We start from the raw sequence: 16,869 nt of genomic DNA on the forward strand, positions 1-16,869 counted from the left end.
TTTTTGGACCGATTCAGTCAGCGCCCAAAAATGTTTGTTTTGATTTCACGGATCAAGTAAGAGTAAACAAAGGCGCGGATTGTGTTAATACATTCCAATATTCTGATAATGGCTGTCATAAGGTGGGCTGAAAGGTAATGTTTATTTTATATATTTTTATCGCGTCAATCCATCATTCCTAGTGAAAGTTATGATTCCCGTTTTAACTTACCTACCTTGACCTACCAGTTAAATTTGATAAATCATATCTCAAAACCGGAAAAAATCATCTCTGATATCGAGATATGTTACGCAAGAATCCTCAGCTTTCAAGGAAAATTATACAAAATATATTGTCCTCTAGTCTAAAGCCATGAAAACAACATAAAACTACAATCAATAATTACGAAAACAAAATCTATTGTTTTGGCAAGTTCAATATTTTCCAACAAAAGGCTCATTGCACATAGGCTTCAATTTGATACGTCGATCATCCAAATCGGTTCAGTGATTCAAAAGTTATGAATTTTTAAAAAAGTAATTTTTGGGAAAAAAAAGTGGAAAAAAACGACCACCCTAAAATGGAAATGGTCACCTTAACGAAAAAATCAAAAATACAGGTCTAATATTTTGCAATAAAGAACACAACTACCACTTTTCATGGAAATCTGAAAATCACTATATCGGTTTGGCATGGAATGGCTGTATATAAACATTCCCATCGCTCTTATAGGTGGATTGACACTATTTTCGTTACATTGAGTTGGGGAAAAAGAAATGTCGTATACTGTCAATATATGGCAACACTTAAACTTATCTTGTGTTGTACTTATCGCATCGGGTCATACTATACGGATATTTAAAGACGACAATCTGTGCTACAATCTGTGTCGTTTTGACAGTGTTGTGATTATCCTTTTCAGTCTCAAGTTATAGCGCGTCAAAGATGGAGTCCACCAAGCAACAAATTCACCTGCGAGGTTTAATAAGGGGGGGATAATGAAGTTGTCTTCTAAATGACAACAAGTTTGCGAACAAAACGGCGCATATTTGACTTAAATTGGATAATTTTAAGTATGTTAAATAAAGCGTCGAATTTCGATAACCCTTTATTATCTAGAAATTATTGAGAAATTAATTTCTAAACACAATTCTTAATAGAAAGTAATATTCCGATAAGTACTTAGCCACTTCGCCCGATGGCATCAGTATCGCAAGAGAGGTTACTTATCGTGTAGTACATTATCGTAAAGGGCTACTGTCAAAATTTCAGCCGAATCGGACTCGCAGTTTTGTTTTCACCGCGTGTAGAAGCAGTCGTGTCCGCGGATTTTTGAGAAATGGAAATTCCGCCGTCGCCACCGCCAAATTGGCCGAAATACACTACGAACTGCTGCCCCATCGACCGTATTCTCAAGATTTAGAAGCGTGCGACTTTTTTTTTGTTTCCAAACTTGAAAAAGTCACTCGTCGGGCAGAAATTTGAGTCGAATGAGGAGGTATCGCCGCCACGAAGGCCTGCTTTGCAGACCTCAAGAAAATGTATTTTTTAGATGGATTATACTGCCGTAATCTCGCAAAGTGACGCAAGCGCCAAAGGTAAGAATTTTCAGTACGAGACTTTCTGTAAAATTGCATGTATAATCAGCATACGCGTACATTACGAAAATCTGATCTGTACAAAATGTGTATTGTTGATGGAAAAACATTGCCATCGGCTTGATTTTTGAAAAAAATGCAGTTTTATTTAAGCTATGCCACCAACGCCAATTTGTTTTGGAAACAGCAAATTTAAATCGCTGTTTCCACAACCGATTGGCGTTCATCCATCAAAGTATGTGAGAATCTGTTTCCAATTATTTTCTCCAACATGCTGCCGTTGAGCGAAGCATCAGGGAGAAGAATTCACTTACTTACCCAACTTTGTAGCATGAGTCGAGGAAGTTGAGAACCCGATTGTAATAATTATGGACAGCACCGATTTTTTCGAATTCAAAATGCAATTGAAACCATCCGTGTTAAATAACATAATGCCGTCCGAAATTATCCGAAGTAAAACAGATTCAGTTTACGCGAGGATGTTTTGAGTTTTGTTACAAGATGTGTTTCGTTTCGTGTGGAGCATTTATAAGAGTGCAGCTGTTCACCAAATCCGACATTTATCCTTCAATCAACACTCAGCTTCATTTTATCCGAAAGAGAAATTGAACAGGCGAGGAAAGTAAACATCGTCAGGAAGCTTTGTCCCTTGATGCGTGAAGAATAAAGACACTACATACTACATACTACATAGATATGTATTAGGGAATCCTTGTAATCAACAATTACATTGATGAGTTTGAACTATTTAGTTCTAATATTTATGAGCTATATGTGAGAACAGCAATACACTTCAATCTAGGATAACTGTACTTTAAGATGAGTTTGATTTTATGAATTTAAAGTACATGGTTTTGTGAGCTTCTCAGTACATGATTTCTAATTCTGAAACAAAATTGCTATTATAAAAGTAACATTACATGGGGATGGACTGTTTTTGATTAAAATACTTGGCATGACAAGCTTCTCGGAAAAGTGTTTTTTTACAAGAAAGAAGGCATGTGACTTTTATTATGCTAAACGTTCATTACGGAAGAAGTTGTTATGTGAATATTGCTGTCCCTGCTCGTTCATCGTACTCTATCAGAACAGATAAAAACAATCACATCGCATCACTATCAAATTACGTCACAACATAGAGAAAATGGCGCTTGCGCCACTCCGTTTTCAAGCGTTCACGGGGTCATTTTTTCACATTTCTGTAAATTTTCACAGTTGTTTGGAAGGATTTGGTATTCTTTATCGATCTACATCAAAAAACGTAAAATGTCAATGTTGGCGCTTGCGTCACTTTGCGAGATTACGGCAGTATAGAAGCGTGAGCAACGACTGGTCAAGTGTATCGAGCTACTATAAGGAAACTATGTTGAGAAATAAATCGCCACTTTTCCAAAATTTTAGTTTTTTTTATTGAGGCTCAATACTTATCGGACTGCACTCGTAATTGAATATTATCGCGTTCGCGTTCATTCATGAAATAATCGAGAAAGCAATAAGTCAATCATTTAAGATATGTATGTTGGAGAGTGTACTGGAATATGAAGGCATATGTGTGATAAGTGACTCAACGATGATAGCTAACAATGACGAATGACGGTTGATTCTGAACCATGGCACGTAATGGAAATAACCACATTCGATTCGGGGGTTTTCCAACGGCTTTTCAGTTACACATGAACCACAACAACGAAAATTCTTATCACTTCCAGTGTGAGATGGGGTGTTATGTATGATGTAGATGTATTTTATTTTGGTAATTTATAAATACATTTCAGTATTTTATTTATAACTAGCTGACCCGGCGAACTTCGTCTAGCCCGAAATTGAGTTTTTGATGTGCATACTTTCGGACACTCACGTTTTACTACTAAACAAACATTCGTGGGTTCAATTACAGAGCTTTTCATTGATGGATCTTCTAATTGGCCTTTTACATTTTACTGTTACTATAATTTTCCTAGTACATACTTCTGCCAAAACTCGTATTTATATCGTATTATAATCAGTTGGATTACCAACGATGGCATTGATGGCAAACATGGGAATGATTATTTTTCGAGCTTTCCCTCAAAGTTTTTTTCGAAAAATTTCAAAAAGTTTTCACTTTATAACATCGATCTATGGGCAGACACGAATACAACCAAATACAAACAAATCGGATGGTTCCTTCCTCGAATTTTGCGCTCAGTAACAAATTTGGCAATCCATTTTTATTTGTGAATAATCATCTATAATTTCTTAAAGGAAAAACCAGAATCAGTTGTTTCTTTATTTTCAGCGTGAAACATATCTTTTGTACAATATTAATTTTACATTCAATAAAAATCAGATGCGGGATATTCAATTTATCCGTCGAAGACACAAACAAATTAACACAAAAAATATTCTGTCTGAAGCTCGAGTCGGCAGAAATAGGCGTGTAATTCAATAGCGACATATATTTCAATAATAAAGCATTGTTTGTTCGCTTCTGTCGCAATTTTGGAATTAAAATTTGCAGCAAATTTAATAATGCATACCAGCGAAGGCTTGTTGTTTGCACGGATCGGAGCGAAACCGTTGATGGGCAAACGGAACAGTAAAAAGTGTTTCATTTTATGTGACACCATTTTTGTACAATTGCAAGTGATTCAATTTCCAATCCGTTTGAGTACAATTGCAAATTTTTATTTGCCATTGCATCCTATCCGTTCCATCCGTTGCGATACTGGGCATGGAGCTGTTGTTTGGTTGGTTGGGGGTTGTAGCTGATACAATCATTATTAGGCATCACATTGTTTCCACATTCTACAACCGGTGTCTGAGTGTACTTCCATATTAGTTTTTTTCCTGTTGTTCAGATATAGCACAGTTGTTCAGATATAGCGAATGTAAGTGTTGCTAAACATCGAAGACCGATTAATTCATTTTAATCTACAGACGCAGGTTTTCCTCTATCTCAAACGTTGATATGCACACGCATGACCTGTGTTATTTTAGTTTCACCATTGCCCTAGATTAACGAAGAGAGGGATGTGATAACTACTAACTGGTACTTGTCTAATTATCTTTAAGCTTTTAGTACATTATCTGTATTATTTTATTTATTTATAATGATACTACATCCCATTGAGAGATTAGATCTTCTTCACAATTTTTCGCCAATAATCCCGATCCATGGCTGCAGTTCTCCAACTCCCGGCTGCACCGATTCTTGCCAAGTCCTGCTCCACCTGGTCCAACCACCTCGCTCGCTGGGCTCCTCTCCTTCTTGTTCCTACCGGATTCGATGTGAACACCATCTTTGCAGGGCTGCTGTCCGGCAATCTTGCAACATGCCCTGCCCATCGCACTCGTCCAGCCTTGGCGACTTTCTGAATGCTGGGTTCGCCGTAGAGTTGCGCCAGTTCATGGTTCATTCTCCTTCTCCATACTCCGCTTTCCTGTACACCACCGTATATTGTTCTGAGCACTTGGCGTTCGAAAACTCCAAGCGCTTGTGAGTCCTCCTCAAGCATCGTCCATGCTTCGTGTCCATAGAGAACAACCGGTCGAATTAGGGATTTGTACATGGTACACTTCGTACGGGGTCGGAGCTTGTTGGACCTCAAGGATTTGCGGAGCCCATAGTAGGCACGACTTCCATTGACAATGCATCTTCGAATTTCACGGATGTTATTGTTGTCAGTTGTTATCAACGAGCCGAGGTAGACAAATTCCTCTACCACCTTCCTCCTTGTAAGGTGGTAGAGGAACACTACTACCAAGAAGAACTCTGTTGCGATCAGTCCCTCCAGCTAGCATGTATTTAGTCTTAGACGCATTGATTCCAAGCCCAATCAGCCCTGCTTCGTGTTTCAGTCGGGTATACAAGTCGGCTACCGTCGCATGTGTTCTTCCGATTATGTCCAGGTCGTCGGCGAAGCAGATAAACTGACTAGACTTGTTGAAAATCGTGCCCCGCATGTTGAAGCCCGCTCTCCGCATAACACCTTCCAGCGCCACGTTGAAGAGCAGACAGGAGAATCCATCGCCTTGTCGAAGTCCCCTGTGAGTCGCAAATGATTCCGACAGCTCACCTAAGATCCGCACACTGCACCGCACACCGTTCATCGTTGCCTGAATCAGTCTTGTCAGCTTTCGGGGAAAGCCGTGTTCGTCCATGATCCTCCATAGCTGTCGTCGGTCGATTGTATCATATGCGGCCTTGAAGTCGACGAAGATGTGGTGTGTAGGGACCTGATACTCGCGGCACTTTTGGAGGATCTGCCGCAGTGTAAAAATCTGGTCCGTCGTCGAGCAACTGGGCCTGATAACTTCCCACAAATCTACTTACTATTGGCGATAGGCGGCGGAAGAGGATCTAAGACAAAATTTTGTAGGCACCATTCAGGATTGTGATGGCACGATAGTTCCCATAATCCAACATGTCGCCTTTTTTATAGATGTGGCAGATTACCCCGTCCTTCCACTCTTCCGGTAGCTGTTCTGTGTCCCAGATCCTGACTATCAACCGGTGCATACACTCTACAAGTTTTCTCGGACCTCCCTTGAAGAGCTCCGCTACGAGGCCATCCTTACCAGCTGCTTTGTGGTTCTTGAGCTGATTAATGGCCTCCTTAACTTCACCCATCGTCGTGGGTGGTACGTCGTCGTTGTTCATTGCACCGGTGTAGTCCTCCTCAACGCCGTCTTGGTCTCCTGTCTGCGCGCTGTTCAAGTGTTCATCGTAGTGCTGCCTCCACCTTTCGATCACCTCGCGTTCGTTCGTCAAGATGCCTCCTTCCTTGTTTCTGCACATTTCGGCCCGCGGCACAAAGCCTTTGTGCGAGGCGTTTAGTTTCTTGAAGAACTTCCGCGATTCTCGAGAACGATAAAGCAGCTCCATCTCCTCACACTCTTTCTCTTCCAGGCGGCGCTTTTTTTCCCGAAAGAGATGTGTTTGCTGCCTTCGTTTCAGTCTGTATTGTTCCACGTTTTGTCGAGTCGCTCGTTGCAGCATGGCTGCGCGTGCTGCATCCTTCTCGTTCAGGAGCGCTCTGCACTCGTCGTCAAACCGTTCGTTCCGTTGTCCTCGTTGTTCATACCCGATGACGGTCTCTGCTGTGCTGCTAATTGCTGATTTTAAGGCGTTCCAGCATTCATCGAGGGAAACAGTATCCAGTTCGTCTACCCCCGGTAACGCAGCTTCAAGTCGCTGCGAGTATGTTGCAGCAACGTTCGGCTCCTGTAGTCGTCGTAGGTGGTACCGTGGTGAGCGCTGGTGTCTTATGTTATTGACGACTGACAGTTTAGAACGCAGTTTGACCATCACCAGGTAGTGGTCTGAATCGATGTTAGCGCCACGATAGGTTCTGACGTCGATGATATCCGAGAAGTGCCGACCGTCGATCAAAACGTAGTCAATTTGTGTTTCTGTTTGCTGTGGTGATCTCCACCACCTGCAGGTTCGCGAAGTACCGATGGTACGCTTAGTCCAGTCATTTACCAACCAAATCTGTATTATTATAATGTTTAATAACAATGGAAACGTTTAACTTAAAAAGTTTTTTCTACATATTTTATTTTCTTGTTTTCAGTACATTATCTCTATCATTAGTATATTTATCTACAATGGAACAATATTCCATTTTGACGTAGGACTACGTCTAACCGGAAGATATAGGGGGTGAAATGGAAATTTAGGCACTGAACAAGTAGGAAAAAATGCAAGATTTGGAACGCTTATAACTCGAGCATTTCTCAATAGATCGCAAAGGTTTTTGCATCAATTGATAGGAAATATATCCACGCATCTATCATAACGAATAACATTTCATTTTTCTTGAGATAAATAATTGAATAATTGTGAAATATCAAGCATTGTCAAAATGCACTATGTGCCCATTTTTGATTGGTCCATTTTGTGCTTCTCAAATCGTACCGACCAAAACGGGCAACCAGAGCAGCAGCGAAATACAATGAAGCACGATTGGAAAGGAAAAAGAAAAAAATGAACGAAACATTGGTCGCAGTCTCACACATGCGTAATTCTCGAGCCAGCCAGTCAGCCTAAAAATCCCCGCTCCGCTGCCGTAACGATCGTTCTCATTCAAAACGTACACCACATCGGTTCGCATCATAACAAATCAACAAACCAACCCAAGGAGGAAAAGTGAAGGGAAAGGCAAAATCCCGCTCGAACCGTGTTGATCTGGAGTTCCCCGCAAGGGTAGCTAGGCCGAGCGCGTTAGTACCAGTTAAGGACAAGTTAAGGGAAAGGCAAAGTCTCACTCGAACCGTGCAGGTCTCCAGTTCCCTGTTGGTCGCATTCACTGATTGCTCCGCAAGGGTAACTAGGCCGAACGGATTGGTGCCGGAGCATCAGTATACCTAACAGCGATTATAGAGTTTCGGACGTCGGAGTGCTCGAGTTGGCTTGCAAAGCTGCTCACGACAATCAGAAAACCCGCATAAAGAACAGAGCAGCTTCGGTTCGGCGCTCATCAAGGCAACAATTAGTTTCAGTGAGTGGCAAAGTGTTTCTCCGGCACGTCGCATTAAATGTAATTTACTGAACAACATGTCACAAGCTGGATGGGAAGAAATTTTCCAACTGTGAAAGCTGTGGCGAGTGGCAAACGCAATAGCTAAACAGGAAGGTTTAACCGAACAAGATGGGAATATCGAGTGATAACAAAAACACAACACCAAAGGTTCTTTTCAGAACCATCAACATATTCATAAAGAGTAAACAGTAAACTAATCCATTTTTCAGGTAGATAGGTAGGTATTCACGTAGGAGAAGAAAATAAAACAATATATTTAAAATATATATTTAACAAAAGCTGTCCCCTGTGTATAGTCTTACGTCACTCCGGTTATGTCCCCGACATTACCCACCCGTCTTTTTATTTTTTATTTTTTACTTCATTTTTTAATATTTTCATAATGTAGGGGAGAGGGAGCCAAATTGGCGAGGGAGGTAAGATGACGAATCGGTAATTTGATCCGTTGTAATGAAGGTAGCGCCACCTACTCTTTACTGAAGATGCATCATAACAAGGCCAAACAATGTACTCGGTAACTCTGCCGAAAACGTTATTACAAAAAAAGTAGAAAATAAAAATGAGAAAAATTGTGATTGCGTTTTTTTCGTTTTTTCAAATTTCATCATCCATTTTATGAGAAAAGTTAAAATCTCAAAATAGTTTTATACATGATAAAGGCACTCTATTCATTGTACATAATCTGTTTCCTTCCGGCGGGTTTCAATCATGAATTTTTTTCAGCTAAATTTTTTTTAGTGAAAAAGTCGCTTGGGGGCAAGTTGGCGAATTGCAACATTATGTTAATTTTTGGTTTTTTATTGCAGATGGTTAGAACTTATAAGCGAAAAAGAGACCAATACTGGTCGGATACCAGTTTGGAGAATGTTTGTCTGTTCTGGGTGCTTCAAAACAGTTCGGTGTGCCAGAACAAACTTTGAGACGCTATCGACGAAAATATCCAGACATGGAGGTTAGATTTTCAATTCAGCAATTGCGTTTCCATGTTCCTTGTACAAGAAATATTAAATCTGTATCAATTTCAGGATACGTTGTCTAATAAAGGCCACTTTAAAGCCACATTCAGGTCCAGCTTCGAAGAATTGCTTATTCGTTTGCGGTTAAAAATGGCATAGAGCACCCTTTCAAAGGAACATGCGCTGGACGGACATGGGTTGAAATGATTATGAAGTTGTGTACCTTCTTTGCTATCTTTGAGAAAGCCAGAAAATCGATTAATGGCGTTCAATAAAGAAAATTGTGACTTATTTTTTAGAACTTTGGGAGATATACGAGCTCAGTATCGTTTTCCTGCGTGTGGCATTTACAGTGTTGATGAAAATGGCATTTCCACTGTTCCAACCTAGGATAAATAAATAATTGTTATTACATGTTGTTGATTTTTAGGTGACCAAATCATATTCGCCAACTTGCCTCCAGGCATTCGCCATTTTGCCTCCATGTGGAGGCAAGATGGCGAATTCGACGCTTTTTGCTCAAAGCTTTTGGGTGGACAAGTTTTTAGTTTGTTTGCCCATCCAATATATAATATGATAGAAAACACTTCAGGATATATGAATCAGCATCAACATTAAAAAAAATAATTCCAAGATCCAGGACTCGCCAAAGCTTAACGTCACCAACTTGCCTCCCTCTCCCCTACTGTATTATATTAGTCAAATCATTTATTTTGATATCGATATTGAGGGGGTTGCAAGAAAAACATAGTCCATCTAGGATTTGAATTTATCATAGAGAATTGTATTCTCCTAGTCAAGCCTATTCACTTCATGGGGATTTGAAAAAATAGTATGTAGGAAAACTGGGGGTAAGCCCGACCCCATGAGGAAAGTATCATTTTGTGATATCTGAGGGCACATATTGTAATGTTTCCCTCACAGTATCATTGTCTAGATTATTTTTCCATCAGATATAAGATATATCAGTGATTCTAAACGGCATTTTTTCAAGTAATAGTAAATTTTCAAAGCTGACATAAAAACAGACTTCACCAACCAGTGCAGGTGAAACCGGCACCTCATGGGATAACACCGGCCTCCTAAATTTGTCAATAAATATACTGAACCAGTTTGAAAGTGGCAACCACCAAATGGGAGGTGTTCTAATTCTAGATGTCACTATCAAGTATGGTTCGAAACGCTCAACTGATTCCGGAAATATGGTCAGAACAAGCTCCGGAGGCCCCTCAAACCACACCACAATTCAATTACTACTTCGATGGAATCTAGGTCCTACACCCAAACTAGCGTTGGCAGAAAACATGTCATCTTTGGCAAAAATGATGCCATTTAGTGTGCTGGAGAGTCAAATACGCAAATAATGAACTGTTTTAAAGGCTTAAAAATGCGTGCAGACATCTCCTCCTGTTTTCTTTTCTCATTTCATTGGGGATTGTGCCAAAAAAAGTCCATACGACGTCAATGGGGATCGAACCAAAGCCGGCTGGAATGCAAAGCTATCTTAAACGACCACGCTATCCACATGGTTAATGATGCTTCAGCAGTTGTTCAGCAAATACGTGATTATATTGCATCTGATTATAAAACGAAGTTGGGAAGTATTTTCTAAGATTAAAAAAGTAGCCCATGAAGAAGAACAATATCTATCTCGGTCTGGGCCGTGTATTTGGCAAAGTGTGCGGAAAGCTTATTTGTCTTTTGTTTCGCTCGCTCGTATTAATCTTATATTGTTGTACCATGTATATTATACAAATGCTTACCAATATTTGCGAGTCATGACATTTTCTGTTATGTTCTGTCTCATTTAATGTCATAAATCGGGATGACAAAAAAATGAGCTAAACATCAATTTTGGGTGTAGTTTCGAGCTTACCACCTTTCACTAAACCTGATCCTGTAATGTAGACCTGGGGATTCCAAAGTCTTGGAAGTACATTCGACAGAAACTCCACCAACGATAGCCTCTTTTGCAAGGGTGAGGTTCTCTGGGACCCACTCTCACAGTTCGATTTCCTTGGGAGCTGCGAGGCATCTGAAACAGATGGAAAATATGTCCCAATCACAGTCAACTAACTGGAAATCATGCCGGGCTTACTCCACTCAAAGGGTTATAGTCTCATCTCAGCAGCATACATTTTTTTTAAGGAGACTATTTCTATTAATTTATTGCTTTAATTTAACTTAACTCGAATCCCAGTGATAATTAACAATCCAGGGGACTAACTGTAGAACAACGAAAAACGATTTGAAACGTTCGTTCCAAAATAAAAGCTTAAATTCCACTACCGAAAAATTACATCCGGTTGCACATCATCGGCACTCGCATTTGTTTTAATTAATATTTTAACATTTTTTGAATCACGGTGGGTTGGATTTCATTTAAAACGTCTAAAATAATAAATACTAACATGTACAGTGTTCAAAAACATAGTTAATTGGGGTTTTCTAGTAAAACTCGAGGGGACTCAAGGGGTCCGATCTTATCCGCAGTGACGGGCTTACCCCCCGTTCCCCTATATCGCCATTTTGTGGTGGCGGCCAACTTGGATATTCAAGAAATACGCAGTTTTATAATGACAGTCGATTTAAAGGTGTATTCCATATTCATTCCATATATATTATATTCCATATATATTGGTCAATAGGAAGTGGGTTTTGACTCTATTAATGTGGGACAGCGCTTCAGAAATACAAACAGAACAAGCTAAATAAACCGTTTAGAAGTCTATTGTACTGGAGTTTGTATATAGTATAGCATCGAAATCCGGACGCTTAAGCGCTTATGATAATAATTTCAATAACTAAAAAATATTGACATATCATAGCATGAAAAATTAGCGTTCCTATAGAAATAGAAGGCTTTCATCTAAGTTGTGAATCACAGAATTCCATAAAATCATGTTATATTTGTTCAAAATTTGAAATTTCTTTCATCGTGTCGTGATTTTAAATCCGGACACTTTTTTAATCATGCTTTGAAATCCGGACACTTTTTCTTTTAATTCCGGACACATGTTGTCAGCAGCATTTCTTTGAGAGAAATTATGTATTGATTATTGTAGAACTTTTTAACGGGTGCGTCATAAGTAGCGGGACCAAATGGAAACACGTTTGGTACAAAAGTGTTTTATTAAGTCAATTATTTATTGTATTTTCACAGGATGACCACTACAGAATGGCGCCATATATATTTTTTTCAAAATCCTATCAATATGGATATCAAATGAAAGGGCTTGATTAGTAGAATACAGTAATTTACGAAAAATGTAAATCCAAGATGGCGGCCACTACAAAATGGCGGATTACATATTCTTTATCTGATTTTTATTCGCGACATAGAAAGTACTCGAATACTTTTGTAGTTTATAAAAAAACTAATACGTAGTGATAGAGTGAAGCTTAGTAAAGCAGTTTTCACTTTAGGAACCGTTTATTTAATGCGCTGATACACAATACAGAATCGAATAAGTGTGCCTCCATTGAGATGAGCATGTTCAAAGGCAATTGTAAATTTCCAAACACTGAATAAAAATTATTTAGAAATGTTGTCTGCATGGTCAGTTTACGTAGTCCGGATCAGTATAAAATCATTACTAAAAGAACTCCTCAATATTTTCACCAGAACCTTTGAAAAGTGGACCTCAAAAGTTGGACGAATTGCCTTAACAATAAGGAAATTGCTTGTGTTAGTGATACTGAAAAATATGATCATTACGCTGAACCTAACTGTCGTTCGATTTGTATAGTCGTTCCTGATTATAAATTAAGATATTAGCTCAGAATATTGTAACCTTTCGTCAAAAACGGATGAAACCTGATAACGGCTCAGGACGGAGATTGAACCATTGATAAACAACCGTACCAGAAATCTTCATATTAACGCGTTGCATTTCCTTCCACCAAGTAAGTAAAATTACCCTCGATGACCAAACGACCATTACATGTTGCGTTTTCTCCCACTAATGGCTCCTGAAAAAACGCGAAAAAATCATTACTAGACACTGTTTTCGCTCACGATTTCTTACCACCTGTACAAAACTCGTTACACTTTTACTCAGAATATTCATTTGATACGGATAATTTGTTTTTCATTGATAATTTTGTCCCTGAAGCTGTGTTTGTTTTTCCCGCCGCAGAAAAAGCGTTATTTTCTACAGCAATAAAAAGATGTTCCTAATGTTGCTAGTGTATATATTTCAACCTAATTAGCTCTGTACAACATTATTCTTTCATTTAACGCTCACTAAAGGGTGTGTCACATCAAATTGCATCACGGAAAAAACGCTGTAGAAATTCGCCCAGTAGACCGATCCTTTTGAAAATTTTAGACAGTAAAATAAAAACTATTAAACAACTTTTGGCATTTTCTTTTTATTCATACTTCGAGCCCAAGCCCGTATGCTCGCTCCTTCCTCTTTACCCCGTCCATAAGGTTCTGTACAACGTCAGGTTGTAATTTTTTTTGAACAGAAATCCATTTTCTCTTGAAGTCCGCCTCCGATTTGACAACTTTTGGGTTCTTCCGGAGGGCCTGCTTCATAATCGCCCAATATTTCTCTATTGGGCGAAGCTCCGGCGCGTTGGGCGGGTTCATTTCCTTTGGCACGAAGGTGACCCCGTTGGCTTCGTACCACTCCAACACGTCCTTTGAATAGTGGCACGAAGCGAGATCCGGCCAGAAGATGGTCGGGCCCTCGTGCTGCTTCAATAGTGGTAGTAAGCGCTTCTGTAGGCACTCCTTAACACACCCTTTATTATCAAAATCAATTCATTACTTTTGTGAAACTACTTGTTAAAATCCGCCACTTTTTGCTTTGCGTTTTGGTTATCTTTGCTTCATGTAAACGGGCTGTCAAACTCAGCTTAAATGACCCGAATCTGTTCTGAACAAAATAAGCGTCAATTAATATCAGAGTTCTTCACAATTGACGTCATTATTTAGTACTCGCATCAATATGAATTGAAATTTATATAACATCCGCTATTATTAGCTATTTGAACAAGGTTCTAAAATTGAATGAAGCGTGGCGGAGATGTTTAGTAACCCACATCAAAATACTAAGAATAGGCGTAATTTTTCCTGAAAATATGTATCTAAAACTAATTGTTGGGTATTTATTTATTCATATGGCTAGTATTAGTATGACGCTGCCTCGCTGTGCAATCGGTTCCCAAGACTTCAATTGACAACATGCACGAAAAAAAATCTCACAGAAAGCTTCTTCCTATTCAGAGAATGCTTCCTTTTCACGAAAAAAAACTATAGATTATTCAATCAGTCTTGCAAAGAGTGCATGAACTCATAGCCCCTGTGTTCATGCAATTTTTGCAGTACGAACCAAATTTCTATTTCGTTTCTGTGAAAAAGAATTCTACAAAGAAATGTTTTAGGAGGAATAATTTCTCTCCGTGCATGGAAGGAAACGAAGAGCAATGAACACTGCGACAACGGGTGGTATGTTTTTCACATGATGTGCTTGAATTATAAACATCATGTTTGTTTATGATGTGAGAAACCAACACACCGTATGTTGAGTGGTGGTGGTGTGGTGTCCAAGTCGCTTCTTCTACTCTACACACTGCCACACTGTACGCCATGTTTAAACATTGGGATCGAACAACGTTTATCAAAACATACTACAAATAAAAACATGTAACATTTTCAAACACAGGTACGAAAAAGTTATGTTTGTGTGCAAACACAAAACTGCGACAACAGCGTGAACATTTTCATCTCGTACGTAGTGTTTTATGTGAAACACAGAAGATTGGACAGAGCGGCCGACGAGTCATCATCTCCGTCTGCGAATGATGGATCTCTTTAGTAACATGTTCGAAAAAGAACCTGAAATTATCGAGAACCAGAGCAGAGGGTCCAAAGCCCCTAAGGAGGGTGGTTGTAACAGCTGTTATCCATGGTTATTATGCAAAACAAGAAATGGATAAACTCTTAATCACATCACTCACCCTAAACGGGTCCACTGGTTTCGGCATCTTCAATGAAAATTCCAGTGCCTCTTTCAAACTCAAAGATCCTTGTTCCGTGTATGTCGCAGAAATGGGTGCGATATACTATGCTCTAGGGATCATTGAAACACTGCCCATCGACCATTATTTTATTTTTTCAAACAATCTCAGCTCAATAGAGGCAATCCGCTCAATGAAAGTTGATAAACGCTCATCTTATTTCCTAACAGGAATAAGACATCTATTGAGTGTTTTTGTCCTAAAATTATCCAAAAAATTTTAAAATTATGGGTTCCTCTCATTGCTCGATTCCGGGGAATGAGAAAGCGGACTCGCTAGCTAAGGTGGGCGCTTCAGAAGGTACACTTTTTGAAAGGCAAATTGCCTATAATGATTTTTTTCACATTCCTCGTCAGCACACACTCGTTAGTTGGCAGCGCATGTGGAGTGAAGATGAGTTCGGTCGTTGGTTACACACGATTATCCCTAAGGTTTCGACGAGTGCTTGGTTTAAGGGATTGAATGTAGGTCGTGATTTCATTCGCGTGATATCTCGGCTTATGTCCAATCACTACAACCTAAACGCGCATCTCTATCGCATTGGGCTCGCAGCAAACAATCTTTGTGATTGTGGCGATGGCTACCACGACATCGAGCATATTGTCTGATCGTGTATCCGGTTCCATGCTGCTCGCTCTCAGCTCTCTAGAGCACTGAAAGCACAAGGCAGACAATCGGATATCCCCGTCCGGGATATCTTAGGTAGCCGTGATCCTGATCTTCTGCTTCATCTATACCTGTTCCTCAGAAGCGCCGATGTCAACGTTTAATGATGTTTCCTTCGTTGTGTCCCCGTTTCATATACCCCCTATCCGATCGATAAACTTTTACTTAGTCGCGGCAATACATACACACACTCTTTACAGATACACGGGCCAAAGGTTGTGCAGTCCACTGATGATGCGAAAAGAGCCAAAGGTTGTACCGCTCATGACAACTCTACACGAGCTGATGAGCCTGATGTGCCGGCTAGTGACCATTCTATCCTGGATTCCTCGAGTCGAGCTGACGCACCACGCTAGATATGGGGTACAGACTAGGGGGCGTTGCTGATTAATGGTCAGCTGCATCCCAATAGGAAGTATCCCGTATCGGGCACACGTACAGAGCATTGGAGACAGCATTACGAGAACACTTGTAATACTAACCTCGAGCCGCCCGCGAGTAATCGGTTACATATTACCAACATAGATAATAAGAAAAACTGTCAAAATATTGAACTCTCGGCCCCGTCAGGCTAACGCCATATGAGCCTTGATAAAAATATATATTTTGGAAAAAAAATATGGGTGGGTTATATCTATGATATAACCGCAAGGCTGACGTGGGACTACCTTAGCTTAGCCATCATTTGTTTGAATTGATTAAATTTTTGATTGAATGAAACAATTTCCGAATTCAATTGAATCCAATATATTTGCTTTGTGAGTAAAAAGATTGTATAATGCCATGTAAGGTCAATTCATGAATTGTGATAGATTTATTAATTCATTTTCGTCAAACAAATGTAGGCTACATACTTATATATTAATGATACAATGTCTTCTCAAGATAAATATTATTCCTACAGTACATGTATAATGATTATTTTCTTCGTTACAAGTAAATTTAATGACAGTCCTTTTACGTTTGATATGATGACACCTTGGTTTAGAAGTCTGTACTAGGTAAACACATTCAGTCGGAACAAAAATGCCCCCGAATTGCATGTATTTGCAATGTCAATTCCCCCACGCTCCATGGATTTGAAGTCTGTGTTAGGGAAATATATTTCAGTC

This window comes from Toxorhynchites rutilus, chromosome 1 (genome assembly GCF_029784135.1).
Source record: "Toxorhynchites rutilus septentrionalis strain SRP chromosome 1, ASM2978413v1, whole genome shotgun sequence".
NCBI classification, from domain to species: domain Eukaryota; kingdom Metazoa; phylum Arthropoda; class Insecta; order Diptera; family Culicidae; genus Toxorhynchites; species Toxorhynchites rutilus.